This window comes from Chinchilla lanigera, unplaced genomic scaffold (assembly GCF_000276665.1).
Source record: "Chinchilla lanigera isolate Chin_1 unplaced genomic scaffold, ChiLan1.0 scaffold00049, whole genome shotgun sequence".
In the NCBI taxonomy this organism is placed as follows: Eukaryota; Metazoa; Chordata; class Mammalia; order Rodentia; family Chinchillidae; genus Chinchilla; species Chinchilla lanigera.
In genome coordinates, this window is record NW_004955450.1 from 7,185,523 (window position 1) to 7,212,720 (window position 27,198).

The 27,198-nt window shown below is 39.4% G+C and overlaps 1 protein-coding gene across 4 annotated transcripts in view; it reads right to left on the reverse strand.

The window, feature by feature from the left end:
- Glce (glucuronic acid epimerase) overlaps window positions 1–27,198 on the reverse strand; it is a 77,115-nt gene that overhangs the window by 35,802 nt on the left and 14,115 nt on the right. The window contains exons 1-2 of one of the 4 annotated variants that reach the window (XM_005393665.2): window positions 21,764–21,790; window positions 3,598–3,688 (exon numbers count right to left, since the gene is read on the reverse strand). The exons of 1 other annotated variant lie outside the window; for it this stretch is intronic. The gene's annotated coding sequence lies outside the window, so the exon portion shown is untranslated. Of the gene's footprint in view, window positions 1–3,597; window positions 3,689–20,904; window positions 20,956–21,763; window positions 21,791–27,198 lie in introns of those variants that run through there. 2 more of the 4 variants (XM_005393664.2, XM_005393663.2) reach the window with 2 other exon arrangements.

Here is a 27,198-nt window from a genome sequence, read left to right on the forward strand (position 1 = left end):
AGACAGGAAAAATACACAAGTGCACAGTGCAGACGAGTACACACAGGTACATTTACAGTTCTGACACTTACAGGTTGAAAAGCAGGAACATCTCAGCAGCAATGACAGCAGCTGCTACTACGGGACAATGGTTTGTAACCACTGCTCTTCAGGGAAGAGGAACCTGGGTGCCCTAAAAAGTGGCTGATACATGGCTTGATTGAGCAGGGAAAATATAAATGAGCCTGGAGCATCTTGTAGAGCCAGAAATTGCTTTTTTAAAAAGGTAAGACAGTTGAAAGGACACAGAAGCAAAATTAAATGTGTTTGCAGTGGCAGGAACAACTTGAATAGCAAAATAGATAACGGTATTGGTTCTAATCCAGAGAATACTGATCAATTCACTGCAACATAAATAAGCAATTAAACTACTATTATTTCTTGTAGACTTGTAATTGATAAATGAAGAAAGAATGAAGAATAGGAAGAACACTGTCGTAATAGCTGCTGCAGGCAAGACCCACCAATAAATGCTAAAATTAGTGGCAGAAACATTAAGGAAAAATAATATTTGTTGAGTCTGAAAATGTCTTCTCCTAAGAGAAGAATATTAACTTTAGAGGGCAGAAACTGGGCAGATGCCCTCATAACTGAGCATTACCAGAAACAGGGCATGTAAATGTACTGCAGTCCCTGATAGCATGTGCTAGAAAAACACACATGACCTCTGTGGTATTTTTTCTAAAATCTCTAACCTCAACCTTATTATGAAAAAACAACAGAGAAACCCTAACTGAGTAACGTTCTGCAAAGTAACTAATCAAAGTGTTAAAGTAATGAAAGATAAGGACAGACAGTGGAGCTGTTAGAGACTGGGAGAAAGCAAGTGAACACTAAACATAACAGGATAACAAAACGTAACTAAATGTAACAGGACTCAGAAAAGGACTTGGAAAAACTAAATCTGCAGCAACTCAGTATTGCTTCCTTAGTTTTGACCAGTGTGTCCTGGTTACATAAGATGTTATCACGAAGGGAAGCCGAGTAAAAAACTTAGGAAAACTCTGCACTATGTTTACAACTTAGTTGTATATCTAAAATTACCTAAAAACCAAAACTTCTTTGAAGAAAAAAGATTAAATAAAACCACAGCCTTTATCCCTCTCTTTGAAATATGTATATTCCTTTCTTGATAGAAAACTTTGTGAATAAACTTCTTTCTCCAAAAATTTTTTACAGGACAGAAAATGATTGTACAAAGAATGTATTATTTAAAAATATTATTTAAAGCTTCTTAATAAAAGCTCCATAGAGGTCAGGTAAAGTAAGCTTTCTACATTATCTCCTGTGAGGACATCCTTGGAGGCTTATTTTCAGACTAGTCACATACATTCTAAAAGACAAAATGTACATTTAATTTAGAGAAAAAATCTGTCCGTCTTTAACACACAAAAATTTAATTTTAATGTTAACCCTCAAACCACCAATAACTCAGTATCTGATTTTTAAAGTAAAAGTTTTTATAATGACCTAGAAAAATCTAACTAACTTAAGGTTACACAGAAGAAAAAAAATCAAAGGGTGAACTTTTCTGAAGGTTTATTTTCCCTTCTTTTAAGAACAACTGAAACATAAATCAAGGAAGTTTTTTAAAAAATGTCTTAAGCTATGACTTTAGCAGTACCTTCTAATGTCATCATTTTAAAAAATTATTCATAATAAACATTATTTTACTCATAACTCTCAGTCTATCAATCAGAGAGATATTCTCCAAACTCAACCCAGTTTGTACCACAGCTAAACCCAAAATGCTAAGGCGGCCTCATCAGCATATTGAGATTTCCATCCCTTCTTCTACAACTTAATTTTATCATCTTTCATAATCAAATGTATAACCATTCAAATCCTAAATCTATAGTGACTTAAATATAAAATATATGATAGTATAAAAAGATGCAAAGTGTTTCCTTTCATATACATTTCCAGATTTCCCCCTTTAAAAATTAAACATCAAAAAAGTTTTAAATTACTTCCTAAGAACACAAGCAAAGAAAAATACCTTACACCAGTCTATTAAGAAACCAAACATATTTCTGGTTAGGCAAGACATAAAAGAGTCTGTTTTTCAAATCAAGTGGTTTTTTACAAAATGAAGATCACAGAAGCTTACTTTGTTTTTCTTGTGCTCCTTCTGCTTTTAGCCTTCCAGAAATATTCTTTTACTTAGTACAGGTTGGAAGTGCAAATCTATCTGGCACACTGTAAAATATGCTATTTTCTTCACCCAGGAGATTCTGAAATCTGCAGATGCTGAGCCTCCTATATAAAATGGTGTAGTGTTTGCTTATAACCAACACACATCCATCGTCCTATGTACTTTAAATGATCTCCAGATTACTTGTGATACCTACTATATTGTAAATGAGATGTCAGGAGTTATTATACTGTATTGTTTGGAGAATAATCACAAGAAAATTAAGTTTGTACAATTCTTTTTGCAAATGTTGTTGATTCAAGGTTGGTTCAATCTGCCAGTGCAAAATTCAAGGGGACAGAGAAATAAGTGGTTGAATTCAAATCTCAGGGAGAAACATAATTCCAACTTTAACCACCAAATGTAGTTTTATATTAGAATATTCTCATTAAACACTTCACATGCTGTATACTGCTTATTTTACTAAGACAGATATAAAGAACACATAATCATTACGCTGTTTAAATTTACTAGGAAAGATGAAATATAATTAATTTGTGAGACTAATTTTCATTTATATTTTTAGATTAGGGATTATTTATTTACTTTGCAGTACTGTACTGATAACTGAACCTAGGGCCTCTATAGGGAGCTACATCCTGAGAATATTTTTTTAAGAACAGGAATAAGACAGCCTTTACCACATAAATTTTTATTTTTAAAAGTCTAAACCAAGTGAAGCGTTCTACTTAGAAATGAACACTTAGCATGTAACTGCTCACAACACTACGTTTTACTTTTGAAGTCAATTACTCCTGAAACCTTATACCTCCTCTAAGAAGTCACACACATCTTTCCCTTTGGAATGTTAAGCCTGGTGTAGGTCCACATATATGTATATTTGAATTTCTCATTAGCTCTATATGACAGCTCATTGGCAGTTAACATCAGCTATCATTTCATATACTATTAACTACACAGCAGATGAGACTCCTAAAAAAAGAATCAACAAACTTCTAAAGGGCCAGATTGAGCTTGAGAGCTACACAGACACTGTTGCAACTAATGACCCCCGCCGTTATGGTGCTGTGGAAGTATAGTTGATAAGTAATGACTGGGTTGTGGCAAATTCAGCTTTATTTAATACACAGGTGGCCATGCTGTGGGCCACAGTTTGCTAACTTCACTCTGGGCAAACACATTTGAGTTTTCAATATATAACATCTTCAGTGAATTATGCTTCCCTCGCATCTGGTAGTTTCTACAAGAAACATTAGCTATTTAAACAGTACAGGAACCATGAACATATCTTCTTAGGTCAGAATCTCCAGTCAGAATGGGACATTAAAATGTGTTAATAAAGCACACATTAAAATATAAGTGAAAATGTAAGGGGATGATTACATTTTATTAAATAATCTTACCTTAATCAAATGAAAGAATCTAAAGCCTAGCACATTTCTGGCTTCAGTTCAAAATGTACTTGAAACAAAACTTCAGTGTCTTGTTAAATTCCTAGAAAAACAAAATTTTTAAAAAGCCTTTTCAAGATCCAGTGGCAGATAAAATAGAGCAATCACACTGCAAAGTGTCTCTCAAGTGAATGCAGCTAGAAGGCTCGCAATAGCTCTGACAAGGAAGCAGCAGGCAGGCTGAAGGAAGCCCAGGACCTGAAATACCACCTAAGCCATGATGGCTGCCATTCTGTTCCCTCCTGGTGTCTCCTAGCATTCACACAGCGTGGAAATCTCCCCCATCTCTCCTCTCCATTCTCAGCTCAGCCACCACTGGCAGCCATGTCAATTCTGCAGGTCATTCTGGAGCCCAAAACTGTGAGGGAGAGGAACGTTCCTCTTTGGTAAGAGGAGTTATGGTCTCAAAAACATACAGCACATCTCTACTGCTTTTTGCTCTCTCTGTCCTCCAGCCACTTGGCCCAGGAGATGGGCATAGCAGAATGTGTGTATCATATACAGGGACAAGTAAAGTCCCATCCTTCTGATTAAAGAATGGAATAGAGGAGCTCCAGGAAATCAGAGATGACTGGGAGATCACAGACTTGGACAGCAACACCTCAAAGTTGTTCTTTTAACTCCTCGACTCCCCCTCACATGGCACATGAGTGGGCGCACACAAGCTGTGAGAACTGATCTATGGGACAGACAACCTCCCAAGTTCCACACTGGTGACGGATGGTGCACACACAGGACAGAGCCACACTGCACAGCCAAAGCTTTGAAAAATGAACTGATGATATGGCCAAAACCCATAGGAACTTGCAACTGGAGCATAGCTGGGCTGACTACCTACTAAAATAAATATGACAATATTCTATGTTGGATTTAGATGACACCTAAAGTCTCATATCGTGGAGTCAGATACCAAGGATATAACCCAAAACTGCTAGGTATACAAGGAACCAGGAACATCTCAATTTGCAATGGTAAAAGTGCCAATACCAAGAAAAACCGATTCTGGAAAGTACCTGACAATGATATTAAAGTAATACAGAGTAATACAGAATGCTTCAACAAATAAGAGCAAACAACCCTTCAAACAAATGAAAAGACGGAAGACTTAGAAAAGAAATGGAAGACATAAGGAAAAACCAAGAAAACTTTGCAAGTGGAAAAATAACCAAAATAAAAGCTCATTAAAAATGAGCTCAGTAATATGAGATGACCGATGAAAACAACTCTGGGAACCCACTACACACAAATAGAAATTGTCCGATCTGAACAAGGACAAAAAGTTAGGGAAACATAAACAAACTTTATTTATTATACTCAACTATTAGCAAGAAAGAAAGAGTAAGTGTAAATTTAAAGAGTTTCACATAAATTTAAAAGTTTTTAAAAAAATTTCCTACATTTATGGAAAGAGATAAAGTTCTACCTAAACTATCTAACAAGTTCAGCAAATGCCCAAATAGGATAAATACAAAGAAATACAAGCCCAGACATATCAAAATTAAATTTTAGATATATAATTAAACAGAAGAGGGAAAAATCCTAAAAGCAACCAGAAAAATTTAGCATTACTTTTAGAGGATCAATGTTTATATGACTATAGATTGATTTTCAGAAATCATGAAAGCCAGCAGAAGTTAAAAATATATTTTAAATACTGAAAGAAAATAACTGTTGATGCAGATTTCTATATCTATCAAAAATGTTGAGATAAAAGTGAAATAAAGACACTTGCAGATGAAGGAAAACCAAAAGAACAACACCACAATTGCTTTGAAAGTATGGCTAAAGGAAATTCCTGAAAAAGAATTTGATAACAGAAGGAAAACCTGAAATATCAGGAATGCAGGAAGAACAACAGAATGTTATATATCTCTGCAAATATATCAGATTTTCCTTAACTTCTTGAGTTCTTTAACATTTGTTTATAGTTAAAGGGAAGAAGTATCACATATGCTAGTAGGCTTTCAATGTGTAAATCATAATATGTGCATGTTATACACTTGACTTACTGTATCTACAGATTCTGCAATGGCAAATTCAATCCACTAAGTATTGAATGCAGCTAAAGGTGTACTCAGAGGATAATTCATAGTATTAAAAATCATTTACACGAAAAAAAATTCTAAAATTAGTTATTCATGCTTCCATCTTAAGAAACCAGAAAAAAAGACGTAAACACAAAGCAAGGAGAAGAATGAAATGATAAAGAGCAGAAATTAAAAAGAATGAATAAAACGAAACCAGTACAGATCAATATAAACAATACTAGTTTTCCTCGCAAGGCTGTCAGAGACAACAAGGGAGAAAACACAAATTCTCTGTATTGGTATAGTGAGAACATTCCGTTCCAGACCCCACAAACATTTAAAGGGCATCAAGGATGTACCGTGAACACCTCCACGCACCTTTATCCAACAACTCAGACTAAAGGGACTAACTCCCTGAAGCCACAGAGTGCCATTATGCATTCAGGAGAGAAGCCCCATAGTTCTCTACAAAATATGTTGTACCTACAGATAAAACCTTAAGAAAAGAAATCTGCAGGTCCAGATGGTTTTACTAATGAAACATATATACAGTAACACCAGACTGACAAGATTGGTAAGGGAAAAATATTACTGCTATTTGTAAATAATGACTATTTATATAGACAATTTCAAGGAAAACACGCACACACACACACACACACACACACACACACCCTCTTGGAACTAATAAGTAAGTTTCATAAGGTCAATGAAAACAAAGGCAATGTCAGTCACATTTCTAAATACTGGCAATTTGGAACCATAAAAAATTTAAAATCATACTATTGAAAACAGCTCCATAAAAATGAAATAGAGATAAATCTAAAACATATAGGGTCTATATGCTAAAAAACAAAAAAACAAAAAAACAAAATCTTGATGAATTAAGTCAGAGAAGATCTAAATATGCAGACATACCGTATTCGCATACTGGAAAATTCAACATAGGTAAAAGACGTTAATTCTCCCCAGACTGGTCTACAGATGCAATGCAACTCTAATCAAAATCCCAGGATTCTGTAGTTATAGACAAGCTTACTCTAAGGTTAATACAGAAAGACAAAAGAACTAGAGTAGCCAACATTATTTAAAAAGTAAAATAAAATTGGAGGAATTACACTGTCTAATTTTAAGGTTTTAAGCTGCTTATCAAGGCAGTGTACCTGTGAAAGTACTGACACACAAATCAATGGAACGGAACTGCGTCCAGAGCCTGCCCCATAAGCGTGGCCAGCTGCTTTCTGACACAGGGGCAGGGGCAACACAATGAGGAGAGGTCAGTCTTGTCATCACAAGTGTTGGAACTAATGAGCACCTGTATGCATGCAAAGAAAGAAAAAGAAAAGAAGAGAAAAGAAAAGAAATTTGACCTGAACTTCTCACGTCATACAAAAAATTAACTCAAAATGGATCATAAACCTAAATACAAAAAAATAAAGGTTCTACAAAAACAGAGGACAAAAGCTTTGTGACTTGAAACCATGCAAAGAATTACTGTGTTACCACAACACAATCTATAAACTAAGAAGTAATAAATTAGATTTTATTTGTTAAACACTAAAAGTGAAAAAAAAACCCAAATGTATGGATATGCTTTCACACCATCATAAAGTGGAAAAATTATCAAAATCATCATAAACTGGGGACTATTAGTATGGATTATAAAGAATGGAAAAAATTATATATATGTGTGCATGTGTATTTTACATATTTCCTTCACAAAAATATACCCCATCTATAATATGAAACAATCTTTCCACCCCTTTGAGTGTGAACTGAAACTAGCAACTTATTTCCAAATCACGGAACCAAACAGCAACTCATTTCCCCAGGACAGTAAAAGACAAAAACACTCATGCTGCAGTGGAGAAACCGGGAAATACTACCTTACTCAAGTGATGACATCCTCACCCATCCCCTGCAAAGTGAGAAGGGCACTTCATTTTGTTATTATTCTCTAAAAGCCATGCCCTCTGTCTAACCACAAGGAAAAATATCACAAATGCAAACTGAGAGACATTTTACAACGTATCTCGTTAGTACTCAAAACTGCCAAGATGATGAGAAACAAGGAAAGGCTGAGAAATGTCACAGTGAGGAGACGTGACACATGCAGCGTGGAACCCTGGACTGGTGCCTGGGACAGAAGGAAACTACGGGGAAGTCTGGAGCAATTTCGGTTTGGGATCTGGAGTAGTAGTGATGTCGGCCTCTCAATTTTTATACATGCACTTGGTTTTGGTTCTGTAAAATGTTAACATTATGGAAAACTGAAGGAGGGGTATACTGGAACTCTCTGAAGTGCCTCTGTGACCACTCCATAAAATCATTTCAAAATTAAAGTATTTTTAAAAAATGGGCCAGAGACTTGCACAGACCCATCACTAAAAAGAATATACTGTATGTAGGACAAAAGGGCATACAAGATGTTTACCTATTTGGAAAATACAGCTAGAAGCATTATCAGATACCACTAAAAATTGATTAGTATGGCAAAAATTAAAGACTGACTATACCAAGCACTGCCAAGTTACGCAGAACAACTAACACACTCATATACTGCTGATGGTGGTACAAAATGGTAAGGCCATTTCAGAAAATGGTTTGGCATCTCTTATGAAGTTAAATATGCACTTACCCCATGACCCAGCAATCCCATCCCTGTGTATTTTTATCCAAGAGACAAAAGCCTACTTGTTAATGCTTGTATAACAATACTGTACGCGGAATAGCCAAAAACAGCAAGCTAAATGTTCTTCAGTTAATAAACGTATAAACAGTGGCACATCTATACAACTAAACACTACTCAGCAATCAAATGGACCCACAGAACCACGTACACCACTAAGGGCCCCAGGCTGGGTAAATGCGTGTGCTCCATGCTACAAACTCCACTTACTGATCATTTCTGTAGCACCTAGAGTAAAAGGACAGTGTGGCTTCCAGTGAAGGGAGCCAGGAATGGTGCACCTGCACATGGACGGCACAAAGAAGATTGTGAGCCAACAGAATTGTTTAATACAGGGACTGGGACGACAGCTGAATCTACACACAGGCTGAAATCCATCAGCAATATACAGGAAATACTAGTTTTACTGCATGTTCATTAACAAAAAAAAATCTGGTATTTAAAAAACCTTTAAGTCATCAAGGCTTTTCTAGGATATTTACTTTGGGCTCCGCAATCTGCAAAAATCCTCGTTCATTCCGCCTACTTTTAAGATAGAGCTGACAAGTTTCTCAGCTCATGTGAAATCAGTGGGGATCAATAGCCTAAGTATCAGCTCCTCCAGGCAGTGCGTCACCTGCAAATGCGCCTGATCTGCTAACAACCATAATCCCACCTAATTGAAGAGCAAATCCTGACAGCTGTTTAGTGGGATCACAGAAGAACTTGCATCAAAATTTTTTTTAAAAATGAATACTGACTTCCAGTCAATAGAGAATACCAAAGAATAAGGAAAATGTGATTAACTGTACTTCAACTGCATGAAGAACATCCTGAAAATAAAAAAATAACAGTCATTTGTTTCCATTTTTATTAGGTCAAAAAGCTGGTTGCTTTACTCAAGTAAGTAGGATAAGGGGAAACAATATGGAAACCAGAAAACACAGTATTTCAGAAGTAATTCTGTCCTTCCACAAGAGTTTTAAAAATTATCCTAGAAGACAACAATATGCACTGTAATAACCATTGGTGAATTCCTACCATCTTGTCTAGTGAAACTCTGTATCATTTCTAATGTTTTCTTTGTTTTGTCTTTATTTTTTATTCTCTTTAATGGTTTGATTAATCTTGCACTCATGTCTGGTAATCTGAGCAACTTCATTGAAGATAGCAATATGTAATATAATAGCCACTTTTAACTCCTATCATTTTGTTCCGAAAACCTCTATCATTTTCATTGTTTTTGCTTTGTTTTGGTTTTGTCTATGTTATTGGTATTTTGCTACTGTTCTTTTTAAAATTATTCCCTTTAAAATAAAATTTTAAAAAACTATCCTATTTCAAGTGGTATAGTGGTAACATAAGCTTCCAGAGAATAATTATTATTACATCTATGTAGTCATCAAACTGTAAAGGCTATGCATTACAATAATTAAGTAAAACTAAGCAGAGATAATACCTCCTTCTTGACACTTTTAATCAGATTTTCAATCTCTTTGATTCCTAAATATATTTTAAAATATATTTAAGTATATTTAAAAATATATCTTAAATATATTTTTAAAAGTCATGTTCAGCCAACTACTTCTATCTAAGTCAAACTCACTTCTACTAGTTGAGTACTAGCTCACCAGCTGGTAAGATCAGTAACAATTTCACAGCCATATTTTATTTAAAAGAGCCAGAGGTTTTATTTTTTCAGAAGGCCAGTCTGCAGTTGCACCAACTTCAGATGAAGGACAAAAAGCCTCTGTAAGAAGATTTTAGCCTTCAGTCCCGTGGTTCTCCTAGTATTACATTTAATTAGACGTGAAATGGTCTTCCTGATGAATTTAGGTTTATTTTCCCCAGAAACACATTCGGAGGGAAAAACTAGCATGTGGCACCATATCCTTTCTAACTGGAGTCATCTGTGTACAGTACCGACAACAGTTCACTAGGTCCACTGAAACACCCACTGCAAAGCTGTGTGCTTTGGCTCCCTATGATCTCCTCACCGCGGCCGGTGTTCAATGTACTAAACAAAGGCTGCTCCAATAATCCAAAGTGGCTTCCAAAGATGCAGGGGACCTGCAACAGTGTTCAGTGAGTCAGTGGACTTCATCCGCCCTCTGGGTCACTGTATTTAAGTAATTCCTATATATTAATGTTCATAACCACAGAGGCGTTTTCTGCGTCTTAAATGCATCAGGAAAACCTCTCCTTTTCCTTCTCCCAGCTCTCACTCTCTCCTCTCCCCTCTCTTCCTCCCTTCCTTCCAGAGATTCCAAGCAATAGGCTTTTTGTTTTTAGGGCCTGCAATAATAATGCTTGGCACATAATAGGTTTCAAGTATGTGTTTTATTTAATCAACAAATATTTATTGAGTATGATATGCAAGGAAATGTTCTATATCCTGGGACTATAACAACAAATAAAACAAGACTAAATTCTTTGTTGTCATGGAGCTTACTTCGGGTAAATAAACATGCTTAGCCTAAAGAAGAGAGAACAGGAAGACAAACTAGCAGCTTCCAAAAGTGTGGAGGGCAATGAAATAGAAGGCAGATCCCAAGAGGATACAGAACTGACAATGAGCTGAGACTACTCAGTAACTGCTTTCAGCTCAGCTCAGCCTATGACTTTTTCTTTTTCTTTTTCTTCTTTTTTTACCTTTTCATTTTGGAGTCAGAACTGGAGGCAGACACTAGCCACTGTGGCGAACGCCTGTCATCCCAGCATTCAGGAGGCTGAGGCAGGAGGATTGCCATGAGTTTGAGGCTATCCTGGGCTACACAGTGAGTTCAAGGACAGCCTGAATTACATAGTGAGACTGTCTCAAAAAACACAACAAAAGAACTGGGGGAAGATCAAACAAGAGCAAGCAAAAGTAGTGGGTGTTCTGTCACCTCAGTCATTACAGTCACTGATATACTGATATGCTTTCCAATTCACTGGTATATCTCCCATTTTCTTCAAAAGTTCCACTTAATGAGAATTTTTATGTATAACTAAATCTGAGAAGGTACGATACTTCCCTACACATTGAAATGCTGGAAAAAGAGTTCCCAGAAACCAACCTTACCTATTAACATTTTAAAGGTTACAGAACATTAAACCATCTACTTCTATAAAATAAAAGCAATTGGTATAGAGGAAAGAAACCCCTAACCTGCTAGATCTCCAAAACACGAGTTCATGTTCTCTAAAATCAATGGAACAACGGAGGTTAAGAGTCAGAAGAGTTTATTGAGAGAAAGAAAGCTTCTGTCTAAGAGGCACAGAAGGGAGCCTGGAAAGTGGGTGGCCCACCAACCCCCCTTCTCAAGGGTGTTTTACTGAGCAAAGCCACGAGGTAAGGTGGGTTCAAGATGGAACAAAACTATAGTCAACTAATAAGACAAGTATAGTTACTCAGGTAACACTGATCCAACGGGAAGTCACAAGGTGGGTGTGAGGTGGGGCAAAACTATGGCAAACCAATAAGATCATGACAAGTACAGCAGCTTGGGTAGTACTGATTAAATGGGGATCAAATGGGAAAGCAACTCATGTGACAAGCGCACAGGTGGGGGACAAGGACTTTCCTGGAAGGTGGGGGTTAAGGTTTGGTCCTCTACTCCAAAAGTGCCAGATGCCTACTTAGAATATCAGTCAGTGCTGCTCATCCTAGGGGAAGTAGCTGGGTGAGTAGTTTCTCTTTTCTTAAAGCCTGGCCTTCAGTGAATGTGCCTCCCGCCACAGCTATCTTCTGGACTGACCTTTCCAAGCCCCAAGTCCTGTCTGACCGCCTATAACATTTTAAATAACTTAGCTGTCTGTAATACTATCACCTTCCTTTGCCCAAGTTAATATCATCCTAACAATAACATAATAGCAATTTCTACTCAAGCAAATCAAACAACTTCCTCCATCCACTATACCTGAAGTCCTTTCAGAATTGAACTTCTGTGTAAGTATATATATTTCAGCTGTTTAGAGACATGAAGAGTTAGATTGATAAGAATTTATCCACATGTGAAACTGCCTAAGAATCTTCAGTCTGGATGTAATGAAACTGAGAAGATACCCTAAAGGCCCTGTGTGACATTTATATTTTGTGGCCCAAACTCGTGTTCTAAGTATACTCAGTCGCCGATAGAAAGTTCTGTGATGGCCAAGTTTGAAATTAATGCCTAGGCAGATTGCTTATAAATCTAGCAAATCTACACTGATTCCAATCATTACTGAAGTTTCCTAATGGCACTCTGGGAAGTTATATAATATACCACAGTAACCTTGACTGTTACTGGGAAAGTGAGAAGTACCTGTCTTTAGGAGTGTCTGAACAACTGATAAGAAGCTTACCGTTTTCCACAAAAAGTAGGCTGATATTCAGCACAGTGGGAGCACAACAGAATAGTATGTGAGGAAGACTGATACACTAAGAGTATTAAACAACAGACAGGAAATCTCCTCCATTATTTTAAAAGTCTATCTGCAAAAATGCCATATTGACAAGTTTATTTTAATCTGCTTCTGAGTTGCCAATTTTTCACTATTAATGAATACCAGTTTAAAGCAGCTGCTTTTTAAAAAATGAGTAATTACTTCCTGGCCATTGAATCTATGGGAGAAAAGAAAAAGTTCGCTGTTATGTAACATAACCATATTTGTCAAGCTGCCTGGAGTCTTTACTAAGAAGCAAAATGTAGCACATGATACTTCTTAAAGCCTTCTGAAAACATTCCTCAATGATGTCTGATTAAATCTTAAACTGTCCTGAGTCTGGATTGTTGCACTCAAAATTTCTCACTGTTCTGGGGTTAGAAAACAGCTGAGAAGAGAAGTCAAGCCCCTAACTCAATGCAACAGGAAAACAAAGTTAGTAGTATCTGCTAAACATCTATTATGAAAAACAGCGCTGGGACGAGGAAAGGGCCAAAACAGCACTAGCACATACTGGCTTTCATGAAGTAATGCCGTGTCTGCTTTGCTTGTTTTTGTACGTACACTGCTGAATACATAGCAGCAGGGACGACATCAGGTCCTATTCATCGTGATTGCCCCTGCGCCTACTACAGTCAGCAAGCACTCAAAATTATCTGTTGGATAAATGAAGACTGTCAACAGCTGTGTCAATACTGACCCTTGGCTTCCTTTAATCCAGTGACTCACCCTTCTCCTCTGACAGGCAAAATAATGGCCCTATCTTCCCTTACCCCCTGGAGCCTAGGTCACCTTAAAGACAGAAGGGGCTTTCACTTGTAATTAAGGTTAAGGACCTTGAGGTAGAGGGGATTAACCAAGTGGGTCCAATTTCTTCACAAGGGTCTTTCTAAAAGGAACAGAAGATGGGAAGTAGACCCGGGAGGGAGGTGAAATGAAAGGAGATACTGGAGGCTTCCCAGGGACCCGAGAGGTTGTCCTGGTTTTGAAGATGAAGGAATGCAGGCCACGAGACAAAGACTGAGGGGGGACTCTGGGTACTACGAAGGACCTCATTCCACAGCCAGGAAAGCAAATCTTCACGCTGCAAACAAAAGGAGCTGAATTTTTGAGCGAGGAAAATGATCCTGCCCCACAGCTTCCAGAGACCTGTGTTAAAAACTGCTGCTGAAGCTACTAGGTTTGTAGTGATCTGTGACAGCAACTGAAAATGAACACATGCCATACCCACCACTACTCTAAAATCTAAATGTGCGGCTTCTTTTTCTTCTTTTTGGAGGCAGGGTCTCACTATCTAGTGCAGGCTGGCCTTGAACTCGTGTAGGTAGCCCAGGCTGGCCTCGAACTACAGCAATCCTCCTCCCTCAGCCTCCCAAGTGCTGGGATTACAGGTGCATACCACCTCACCCGGCAATACTCGCTTTCTGTCATACTTGACACTGCTTCAGTGACAGATCTAAGATTCTGATGCTCTTCAATCTGATCATAACCTGCTGCTCTTAATGCTTCTATTTCACAAGCCCACATCTGTCACCAGGCAAGAAAGATGATGTTTAAGAGAAGAGAATGTCACTTACCAACCATGGATTAGTATTTTCTAGTTGTAATGTCTTGTCAGCACTATGCCAAAGAGTACATGACAGTGCCACACAACGGTTAGGACAAAACTGCAAATTTCCTATTTCTTTCAGCATGCTGTGCCAAGGCCATACACGAAACTGTGTTATGAAAAAGCCCTATGAGTCAAGTTCTGATTAACTTCTTTTCAGAGGAAGAGCCTTTTGTTTTTAAATCTGCAACTATTCCTCTGCCTCTTTGTACTTATACACTTGCTCTAAAATATTAAAAACAACTTCATAAACAATCTGTTTAACAGTCATTAGAATTTTATCTAGTTAAAACAACAGCAGAGCAAGCCACAACACAGATGGCAGAAGCCTTTCTCCCTGCCTGATCCGTGTCAAAGAACTGTTCTCCTATTTCATGATTAAGGAGAAATTTGCCACAGGCTATCTAATTTAACAGATACAAACTAGTGAGAGACAGCTTTATTAAGAAAGCCTTTGTTCAGCAAAAATCTGGTTATATCTGAATGTAAAGACTTGTCTTACTACCCTGCTAAAACCTAGCCAAGAATGTGGCTAAGGAATCAGAATGGATGCAAGTCTGTACTATTGATTTCACCCTCCTTCCAGTGCCTTCAGGACAATTCCCTGTTGGGCGAGGTTCCCAAACTATCCTACACACTGGACTCACCCCATGAGGATTCAAAAATGTCCAAACCCCACACCAATTATATCAGAATGTCTGGGGATGAGACAGGTGCGTCTTTTAACGACCCCTAAGCAGTTCCGGTATGGTTTATGACTACAATCTGACATAACACAGACACCGAAGAGAGTCTGGAGGCTTGGCATCTGGTACTAGCTCTGCTGACAGGAAGCCTGGTGACCTCTTTGGGTAGCTATTTCCTCACCGAGCAAAACATAAGTTTTGACAAGTTATTTCTAATATCCAACATGTTGTACTCTAGGATGACATTCTTTAGTTCTCTTCCAAATACTGAATTGCCTTAGCATTTAAACTATGCCAAAAATAAAAATGAAAACACAACTTGAAATCTGTGCTCTCATGCTTATTCTTGCATGATAACAACTTATTATTATAAGGTATATAACAGGTATAAATTCAGCTCTATTTCAATTGCGGAGATTTCTTCCTTTCTTTTCCCCCTTCTTTCTTCTTTTCTCCTTCCTCTTGTCTTTTTCGGTACTGGGGACTGAACTCAGGTTTTGTACTGAGCTATAGCCCGTCACGCCCCCTCCCCTTAATTTATTTTGAGACAGGGTCACTAAGTCACTAAACTGAACTTGTGATCCTCCTGCCTCCCAGAATGCTGGCAGTGCAGGCATGTGCCACCACACCCGATTGGCAACCACTGAGATTTATGTTGACAGACATAATTCTCTAATTATACCCATACCAGGGTTATGTTAACCCTAGTTAGTTTGCACTCACCTGAATACACACTAATTAAGAGATACAGTAGTTCAGAATCATCTTACACAAGCAGTAACAAGACTGATTTTTAAAAATAATTCTCTATAGTTAATCTGAGGTGGAAAGTCAATGTGTAACATGTGACAGAATTTACCTGTTAAAAGATTTTTAAAGCCTAGAGGAGAGGGGAAGTAAAATTGCAAGTCTAATTAATAAAAACTAAGGAGATTTCATAAACCCTTTCATAGATAATTTATATCCTCTGCCTAAGATATCAAGTGTTTCCATCCATTTTCTTTTTTTTTTTTTGGTACTGGGAATCGAACTCAGCACCTTGCACTTGCCAGACAGATGCTTGCACCACTGAGCTATATCCCAGGCCCTCCATCCATTTTCCAACTGTGATATTTTTTCACTTTTCTTTTTCTAAACTATAAAAGAAACAATATTTACACATGGGAAAAAAATAAGTCTTAAAGAGATTAACTGGCCTGCTGAAGATCACAAACCTCCATGTAGATCAACCTGAACTACATACAGCTTTTCACAAACCCAAGTCCTCTGTTTTCTACTACAGCCTTTACCTCCTCCATCATGAAAGAAAAGTACCACTACATATGTCCACAATGACTTGACTATTATCATCTTTCATTAGGACTGGGGATTATGACATTCCAATTTATTATAAAAATGCTTTGCAGCTGGTACAAATGTGCTAATGCTATTTTTAAAAAGAAAAAAAGGGAAGCCCAAGAAGTTAATAGAATATAGAAACTAGTGTCCAAAGCAGTGGAAACATGAGATTAATAGTTACTTTCTCATAGAAAATGAGTGTTTTAGAACCTATGAACTATCAGGCAGATACTAAATATCACTGCAAGTGTCAGAGGGAGATTTAACAGAGATCAATTCAGGTAAGATCACTTTTTATTACTGCTAGAATTCACATTTAGATCCCTATCTGAATGATCCTGATAATCTTGAAACAATGTATTTTTTTTCCCTTTTCCTGTACGATTAATTTAGATTTAGAGAAATATATGGCTCCATGACTTACTTTACCTGGATTTCTTTCCAGTCTCCTTGAGTATTCTACGAAGAAGAGGAAAGATTCCTTTACCATTCCAACTTCAAGAGTACCCTAAGCAATCCAAAAGTAGGTCAAAAGTCAAAAGACTTCAAAAAATACATGTCATGTAGGATTAAAAGCCTTGTCCTTCCTAGCATCAAGTTCATTACCCTCTTACAATATCAAAATTCTTCTTGGTAGAAATCTAGATTCATTTGGGGGGCGGGGTACCAGGGATCGAACTCAGCACCTTGCACTTGCCAGGCAGGCACTTATGCCACTGAGCTATATCCCCAGACCTAGATTCATTTCTGAAAGCAAGTCCAGCTCACTCAGGACTCTCAACTGTAAGTATGGCAGCAAGCCTACTGGCCAATGGCCCACCTGGAATTAATAGAATCTGGCTTAGGTGGGGAGAGGCATTCATTTCTGGGGCCAGAGCAGACGAAACTAAAAATAGGTAAGGCCTCAGTACATACGGCTTTAGCTCTGTGGAACAGTATTTGTTCCTCAGATACCCTTCTTTCCTTCATCCCTCAGCCAACAGCGAGGGACTAACATGCTACACCAACTTTATTTTAGTGTCTTCAAGAAAATACATAGTTTGAGAGAAGTTAAAATAATTTTAACTGTGAAGGTGAGAAACACTCAGACTTACTCTAAAGGAAACACGTGATCAGTTAATGATGGTTTGGGACTAACGCCATCAGTAATGAAAGTGACCTTTGTCTGAAACATCGACTGCAATGCCTAGACTACAGCAAAGCAAGCCCAACACCCAGGGCACAAGATTTAAGCAGCAGAAAAAACAAGATTTAAGCAGGCACTGCCGCTCCAGGTAGTACAAGTATACTACGGCACCCGATAGTACCTCCTTAAATGCTGTACATTAGGTGACGGAGTAGAAGCCCAGATTCACAATGATACAGAGGTATTAATCATAGGCAAAGCAAGTCTTATGGCTGTAAAAAGCACCTGAGCAGAATCTGAAGTCTGAGATCTTCATCACATTTATCATGGCTACCTGAATATAATCATGAGAAGAAAAAACTAGGGGAGACTTCACATGCATTATGAGATAAAAGTTACTTTAGAAAAGCAGAAGTTCATAGTGTAATTGGAAATATCTGAAGTGTTTACAGGGAGACTTCAAAGGTCAAAGAGGGTCTGGAAACACCCTTCTTCCTAACAACTAGAAATTGGAAAATGTAGGAAACAATTATTTTCTGACACTGAACAAAAGCAGCACAAGACTATTGTTCAGAAAAACTTCTAATCCCAGGCAATTGTCCAATAAGGACAGTGGGAGAAATTTCCAACATTCTACATGGAGGTAATTTTTGACAATGGCATAGGAAAGGGTAACCCCAAAAGAACCTGCAATGTTCAGATGATCAGGGTTTGGGGAAGGCAAAGTCATTGACCCTGCATGGGGCAGGGGGCTGAATATTTGAACAGTGCAATCTATGCAAAGAAAGGGGTTTTAAAAAGCATAGGACTTCTACTGGATCTCTGGCTGAACATAATTCATATATATGGACTGTGAAAACCCAAGAGGCTAGATAAAATCAAATCAACCTCTGGGGAAGAAAATTACCAAGACGCTATGAGATAAACAACTGATCTCACAAAGGTCCAGGAACTGTTCCTACGACTCAGAGTGGAGAAATCTTGCCAAACAGCAGGGTAGCCAATAGTGACTTCAGAAAGACCATGATTTAGAAGTGGTAAAATCAGAGTAATAACTAGTCTTCTGAAATAGCTTAAAAGTAAGTCTTTCACAGATCAAACATATCTGCAATAATGTCGTGCCTTATGAGAAAAGAAACTCCAGCATTCTTTAAAGTAAAACAATAACGTCCCGCAGACACATAAAATTCACAATGATGGACATCAAGTCAAAAATTATTTGACCTATGAAGAAGCAATAAAATGTGGCTCATAAACGTTAAATGTGTCCTGAGCAACTCCACTGGGAGAAGACTCTTAGAGACTGGTTTGTTTTTGTCTTAATCATTCTCTCGTTGCTGAGACACCATACTCAATCCCTCAAATTAGAGAAGGTTTATTTTGGCTCGCAGTTTATAGGGGGTTCAGTCCATACACAAGGACGGCATGGCAGAGTGGCACGATAGAGGATAAGCTACTCGCCTCATGACATCCAGGAAGCAGAGTCAAGAGAAGAGTTGAGAAGGGAGATAAAACCTTCCAGATCATACCCACAGCGACCCCTCTTCTCACCAGGCCCCCGCTCCTGTCAGCAAGTGAGTATCACACCCCTGTAATCCAATCCCTTTCCAAGGCCCAGCCTAGGATCACATGAGGCTTAGAGGAAAATCCAAATATAAACACGATGCTTTCAGACTTCATCCACGAATATTTCCTCTTTGCCTCATGCCGGTTTGTATATTTTCACCGTGACAAGTCCTAGGCATGAGTTGGGTATCTGCTGAGTCCTGTAAGTCCTCCCAGCCAACCACCAAACCTGCAGGTGGTACTGGAGACGTCTGACAACACTAAAATTTAGTACTCAGTACAAAGCTCCCTCCAAATGTTGATGAAATATCTTTTCAGAAAAATAAAAGCTGAGAGAATTTGTCACCAGTAGACTTGCAGAATGAAAAATGTTGAGGGAAACATCTGTGGAAGGAAAAACAAGTGATACCAGACAAAAACATGGGATGAAGGGCATGGAAACAAGTAAATGGGTATAAATACAAACAACGCTGGCATTCTTTTCTCAAAGCCTTTACAAGAGAACTGTTTAAGGAAAAACACAACAGCCTATGATGGGGTTTAGAACAAATCTAGAAATAAAATGCCTGGCAATATTTACACAAAGGATAGGATGAAGGAAATGGAAGTATATGATGATCAATCTCACATTCTATATGAAGTGGTATATTATTTGTAAGGACACTGAGGTAATCAAAAGATGAAAATTACCCTAGAGCAGCCACCAAAAAAAATAAAACAGACAGAGCTTAAAAAGCAATCGTGGAGATAAAACAGAATATAAAATGTACTTAATCCAAAAAATGTAAGAAAAGAGGTAAAAAACAAAGGGGACCAACAGAGATAGCTAGTGATAGACACAATTCCAATCATATCAGTGAGTACATTAAATACAAATGGTCTAGCCTCTTGATTAAAACGGACTGTCAGACTGTGTGCGTGTATGCATGCACGCGTGTGCACAGAGCAAGGCCCACTTATCATTTGTCTGCAAGGAGCCATTTTAAATAAAAAACATGCAAAGGTTAAAGGATTACACAGATACTAAGCTATTACTAATCAGAAAGAACTACAGTAGCTACATTAATACCATATAAGGTACAGCAAATAATATTACCAAGGACAGCCATTTCATAATGATAAAGGAATCAATTCATCAAGGGTATATGTACAACATCCTACACTAATAACAGCTTCAAAATACAGAAAAAAAAAAACAGAGAAAACTGTAAGAATAGATAACTCTTATTATTATTGTCAAAGGTTGTAACAATTGTTTCTCCATAACTGACAGATCAGGCAGACAGAAAATTAGTAAAGATTTAGACTTGAGATGCCATATGCACATGTGGTAATTCCCCAAGAAAACTGTAATTATTATGTATGGCAAACATACACTAAAGAAAAGATAATTTTGCCCAGCCTGTTGGCACATGCCTATAGTCCTAGCCCTCGGGAGATTGAGGCAGGAGGACTGCCCCAAGTTCAAGGCCAGCATGGACTACACAGTGAGACTGTCTCAAAACAGACAGACAAATCGAAATTCAGCAGACCCAAATACTAGCAACCAACTTGATCAAATCAACATTTACAGAACTCACCAGACAACAGAAACAGATTATACATACTGTCAAGTACATATTACCCAAAATAGGCTTCATGCTGAGCCACAAAACACTCTCAATAAATTTTAAGTATAGTCTCTGATCACAATGAAATGACACAATTAAAAAACATTTTTTAAATCCCCAAATACTTGTAAACTAAAGGAAACACATCTAAATCTTAGCAAAGAACACCAGGTAAGACACAAATCTTAGCAAAGACCTCAAAACAATGACCTAAGCTTTTACCTTAAGAAACTGGAGAGGAACAAGTTCAACCGAAGCAGTCAAGTGTAACCTGTTCTTCTGTAAGGGAAGTAGAAGAAAAGACTAACTAGAAGAACAGAAATTAAATGAACAAAACCTAGAAACGATAGAAAAAAAGTCAATGAAATCAAAAGCTGGTTATTTGAGATGGGTAAAACACAAAATAGAAAGGTCGCTTAAGGAGAGTTAGCCATTCCTTACAATCATGCCAGACCCAGCAATCATATTCCTTGGTATTGCCTTAAATGAGCTGGAAATTTATGATTCTATGTTTATAGCAACTTTATTTATAATTGCCTAAACTTGCAACTAACCAAGACCCCTTGGGAGCTGTGTAGGGACACATAAATGGTTCATCAGATAACGGGAAATGACTCAGTGTTACAGAGAAGTGAACTATTACTATGAAAATACACAGAGGAACCTTAAATGTGTATTATCAAGTAAAAGACGGGAACCTGGAAAGGCTACATTCTGTGTGATGCAAGCTCTGTGACATCGGGGCAAACTACGAAACAGTGAAAAGATGAGCGGTTGTGAGAAGCTGAGAGGAAGGAGGGTCTTAGGGCTGTAAATCTATCCCGTATGTTACTGTAATTGTGGATACATGTCATTAGACATTTGCCAAAACCCAGAGAATGGACATCAGAAGTTGGCCTAACCTTAACTATAGACTTTCGGTGAGAACAACGCGTCCATGTAGGTTCACTAACAAACAGCCCACTCTGGAGCTGAATATGGACACAGGGGAGGCTGCAGGCAGGGGCAGGGGATATAAGGGAACTCGGTGTTTTCCCACTCCGTTTTGTTGTGATCCTAAAATTGTTCCAGTAACACCTACCTGAATTTTTTTAAGTCAGTGAAAACAAAAGTTGGTTCTCTGAGAAAGGTAAAACTGGTATGTAAGTAGCCAACCTAAGCAGGAAAGTAGAGGAAAGACATACTGTATAGCACAGATCTAGTGTCCCCCAAGGTCCCTGTGTCCGGAGGTAGGGCTGTGGGAAGGTAACCAGATGGATCATGGAATGCTTGGGGGTGGCAGGCGGGTCCCTGAAGGTGTGACCTAATAATTGCTAGCTGTACTGCTGTACATGGCAGAAAGCTCTGAACATGGCAATTAAACAAAATATGAGCGGGCATACTGAGACTCATTAAAATCCAAAAAGTAATGGATTAAACAACTACAGAGCAAGCCAGTGCAGTGGCCGGGGCCTGTAATACCAGTGCCTCGGGAGGTTGAGGAAAGATCTGGCTAGCCTAGGCAACATAGTAACAGCCTGTCTCAAACAAAAGTGAAAACCTGCCCGTCAGGCTCGACTCAGACGTGACTTTCCAGCACCCAACTTGTTCTTTCAGCAGCCACACTGTTCTGCCTCAGCACGAGCTGCCTTCAGCCAATACCAGGAGGGATGTCATAAAGACGACAGAACACAGAATCTTCTAGGTGCCAGGACAGCCACACATTTACAACAGATGCCCTGGGGAGCTTGAGCACTGAAGCAACAGACATTCAGAAAACTCTGACCATGGATGTTTGCTCAGATCTCCTCACCTGCAGTCCCTGACCCCCTTACCATATACCTTGCCTGATCTGCCCACTTGACTCTCCTTGTCCAAGCCCTATAAACGGCACTGCTTTTCTCTGTACCACACAGACAGCCTTTTCACCCTGTCTGCCAGCAGCCAGGCATAGTAAATTTCACACCTTTACACAAGCCTGGTGTCTCGGCTGGTCTCTGCCTCATGCCATTTATTATACTACCCAGCACCAGAGTACAACCAGCGCAGACACTGCAGCACCACTGTGCTCGCCTTCTCCAATATCCAAACCGTAACTCTGAGGGGTAGCAGCTTGGAGAACTGACTTGGCTCTAGGGTAGGCCTATCCTCACGGCTGGATTCTGACTTCAAAATGAGGAGGGATCAGCCAGCGAGACATGAGAAGAGATTTGCTTCGGGTTAAGCTAGTCCTTTCTGTGAGGAGGGAGCCAGGCTTTTTCATCCTTATAGAACATATGGTTCCTTCCTGGCAACCATTATCCAATTACAAAGAGAACCCTGCCTTGGAATAAAGCCAGCACTATGCAAAACAGAGTGGAACAAAGAAAGAACCAGAGTCTTTGGTGTCTTCATTAAGGTACTGACTGACTAATCTGGAAGCCTCCTTTTCCTCTCAACTCCAGCAATGTTCAGCTAATGAACTTCCTCACTGAGCAAGGCTGTTTGAATTAGGCTTTTTGATACTTGGGGCTGAAGCAAGCCTAACCGAACAAATGCTGAGTTACTGAGATCTCTGGCTGACGGATACAAAAGGTGCCTATAAACCAAATGCCCTCTTGGGTTTTTGAAAACAATTTAAGAACACTTGCCATTAGTAAATAATTGAAATCTAATCATGTGAAGTGAAACAGATTATTGAACTTTAGGAAAGAAATGACACAAATCTATGCTTGCTTATTTGCTTATTTATTTGACTGACTGACAGATTGACTTCTCCGAGTTGGCTATCCCTGTGAGACCTGGAGAGAGGTGTGACTCGTGAGGGAGGAAAGGTATTATTCTGTGCTGCAGGCCCACAGCGACAACTGAAGTGAGGAAGCGGTTGAAGAGCACTATCAAAAATTATTATTCATGGTCCAGGAGCAGCCCTGGGAAGCAGTAAGCCATAGTCCACTAAATCTCAATCTTGGAGATGGCATTTATTTTTAGGAAAAATTTCTGGGTGCTCACATGTAGAGAATGCTTATAAATTCTAAGTGATATTAAAAGGAATAAAGCTGCAAAGACATCAGAGAGGGATAAACCTTAAATTCCAAATTGCACTACAGTCCTTGCTGTTCTCTGACACTAACCATTACATTCTGTGCCTCTTTTATGGCATCTGCTCTAACTACAGCTTATTCTGCCCTTCCAATCCCTTCCCTGAAGCTTCCTCATGTGCTACGTTTCCTCTCCCAGCTCCTCATACTACAGGGACTGGACGCAGGGAAGGCTTCCTCCTTGCTCCTCCTGGCCCAGCCCAGACCATTCTTCCTTACTCTTCCCTAAAAACACCAATGATGGAAACTACGCATCAGACCGTAACCACTCACCTCCTCTACCAGTTACCAGATCTCCACTTTCTCTGAAGAGACTTTAGCTGTGTGCTCAGTACACCGTCTCCAACACTACCGCTGTCACAAAGCTTGGAAACCTCAGCATCCACAGAGTCTGCCCAAATCCTTGCTCATCAGTTCCCCAACATCCTCCCTTCCAGCAATCCCACCCCAACCCTTGTTCTGGATGCCCGCTCTGATGGTCAAACCTTGGCACATCTTAATTTTAATAAGTGCAACTCTTCCAAATCCTATCTTCAAGCATCACACTCTTGACTAACAGCCCACCCCCTCTAATATCCTAACCCAGCACTCCTGCAACCCAACAGGTCTACAGTCCGTGCATCTCACCATCTTTTCACTTCCCTTCACCTCCCCACATCTTCCTTAATCTCTTTCCCATTTAAATTAAATCCACATTCAAAACTGCTTGTCTTCTTTCAGACATGTGCAATCTTGCTTGGCTAAACTGGTACCAACCTAATTTTCTGCCTATCCCACGTCAGCACCTACACAGCTGCACACGGCTGGGGGGGGGGGGCACAGAAACACACACTGATAACCAGTTCTTCTTTAAACCCGAGCCCAGGGACCCTGAATACGTCCTCACTGCTGCTTAACAAGGTACTGCATTTTCCCGGTTCATTCACTCCGCCACTCTCCCACATGACTATTCCATACTTTTCCTTCCTCGGTTTTCCATCACCTTCCCTCCTGTTCATGTTTTCACTCGCTATTTCCTGTCTTACTTGGAAAACAGAAGCAACACGAACATCCACAGCTCTTACAACTACATCTACTAACCACATCTGTGCCCGAGTATTCAGTTCTTTCTTCATCAGTGTGAACTATTTCTACTCCACACACAGCCCAAGCTCCTACTTGTGCCCTCAGCCTCCGCTAACCCACCACCCTCTTACCCACGCGCCACCCAATTTTCCCTTTTCGCAGTCTCTTACAAGTGCCAGTTTTCTCATCTAAAAAACAAAAGCCCAAGTCTCCTTTGAACATCTCCCCTTACTAACCCATTTTTCTTCCTTTAGTAAAACTCCTCAGAATGCTTCTTTCTGCCGACCTCCAACTTCCCTTTCCCTTTCTCTTGAATCCATGCCACTCTTCCCTCAGCATCCCGTCAACCTGCTCGAGTCACAATCACTAATGAACCACAGCTCCCTGAATACACAGATCAACTAGCAGTCGTCTTATTTGAACTATTAGCAGTATTTCACAGAGATTCATACTCCCTCCGGAAACACCTTCTTTGGCCTCTAAGATGTCTTAAATCTTTGAAGTCCTTAAACACCATCTAAACATAATTCCCAAACGTAAATCTCTAACCTGTTCCTTTTCTTTGAACTCTAAATTAAGGCAGTTAGAAATCTTTTCAACTAGATACCCAGTATTTCTCTCATATTCAGTATGTCAAAATGTCTCTTTCAAAATCTTTTCCCTCAGATCTACCCATCACAGCAAATGGGTAACTCTACCCTTCGCAGTACTACGGCAAAAATTCTGGAGCATCCTTAAGCTTTCTCGGCCTCGCTCTTGCTGCTCTTGTCTTTCTTGCCCTCTGCGAACAAACCCCTCCAAAGACCAAAGAGTTACTCCTTCTGCTTGGCTCAGGTCAGCACCTGCCTCTCTCTGGACTACAGTAACAGCCTCCTGAGCGGTATCCTGCTTCTGCCCTCCTTCAGTCTGTTCTCCACACAGCTGCCAGCTTTAACCTGTAAAAGTCCAGCCACATCACTCTCCTGTGCCACTCCTTCAATACCTGTTTCACACAACACTCAGCCTACATGGGGAGGGCCTTAAAGTCACCTCTGCAGCAGCCCGCTTGACCAAACTACCTCCCACCCCATCACCCCCATTAGTCTGTCTTCCTCACTTCATCCTCCACTGGTTTGTCCTCTACTCCGCTGGAAGGACAAGGCTGTTCAAAGGTAACTGCCTCAGGCCAGCTCCAGCCCCAGGGTCTTGGCATTTGCTATTCCCTGGGCCTATGTTGCTTTCTATTTGTCTGAATCTCGCTCATTCACTGCTTTCCTGTGAATTTAAAGTCCACTTTCTCAGTGAATTTTGCCTGGCTATCCTCTAAAGAAGTGCAACTTTTCCTATACCTACTCTGTTTTATTTTTCCTCTTTTATTACTTATCACTGAACACGCTCTGTATTTACTTACCTTTTTTTTTGCTTTTTTTTCACATCAGATGGGTAATGTGCTGACGTCGTTAACAAGGTTTGAGGGAGACACGTCTCATGCAGATGGCATGAACACCCAATCATCACACTCATGAACCAAAGGATCGGCCATTTTTTTTTTTACACCCCACCTAAAATTTAAGTGTTATGAGGATAGAGATTTTTGTCGGTTGTGTTCACTTATGTATTTCCAAAGCCTACAGCATGGACTGGCAAAAAACAGTCATATAAATGTTTGATAAATAAATGAAGTCATAGCTCCCCTTCAAAGATGATACAACATTATCCACACTCTCAAGATTACATTAAAAGGGGCCAATGAAAAATCTGTCAATTTTATTTCACACATCGAGTCAGTCAGTGGTCATCAATGCAGGATCAGAACTAGAGCTAATATCTACACTACTGTTCTTCCTACAGAGATTGTCCTGACTCTTCCTTTCGAATGTTTGGTGACTAAAATTCTCAAAGCAGTAACTCCCTTTTAACATTCTGGCACTTGCCTGGTGCCATGGTTCGGATGTAACCCCCGAAGTTTACAAGTTACAAACTGGCACTTCCCAGAAGATACAGTTTGAGTGTGTCCCCAAGTCTGTCAGCGTTAGAAATGTAATCATCGACATGAGAGTGGCGGGAGGCGGGATCTTCAAGTGCTGATTACCTGATCAAAGCCTTGATTGCTAAAAAAAATGAGTTTGCCTTCCCCTGGCCCTGTGTGCTCTTGCCCTTCCACGGTGGCGTGACGCAGCGGGAAGGGCCTTGCCAAGGACAGGTCCTTCGACTTTGGCCTTCCCAGCCTCCAGAGCTGAAAGAAATGAATCCCCATTCATTACAAACTACTCAATCTCCTGTATTCTGTTACAGCAACACAAAACGGGCACAGTGTAAAATGCTCTTTGTAGAGGACTGCTTACGTACCTCTGTTATCTCCCCTAACACTACATGTTTCCTAAGGCCAGGGGCTAGGCTGCCAAGGGCAGAG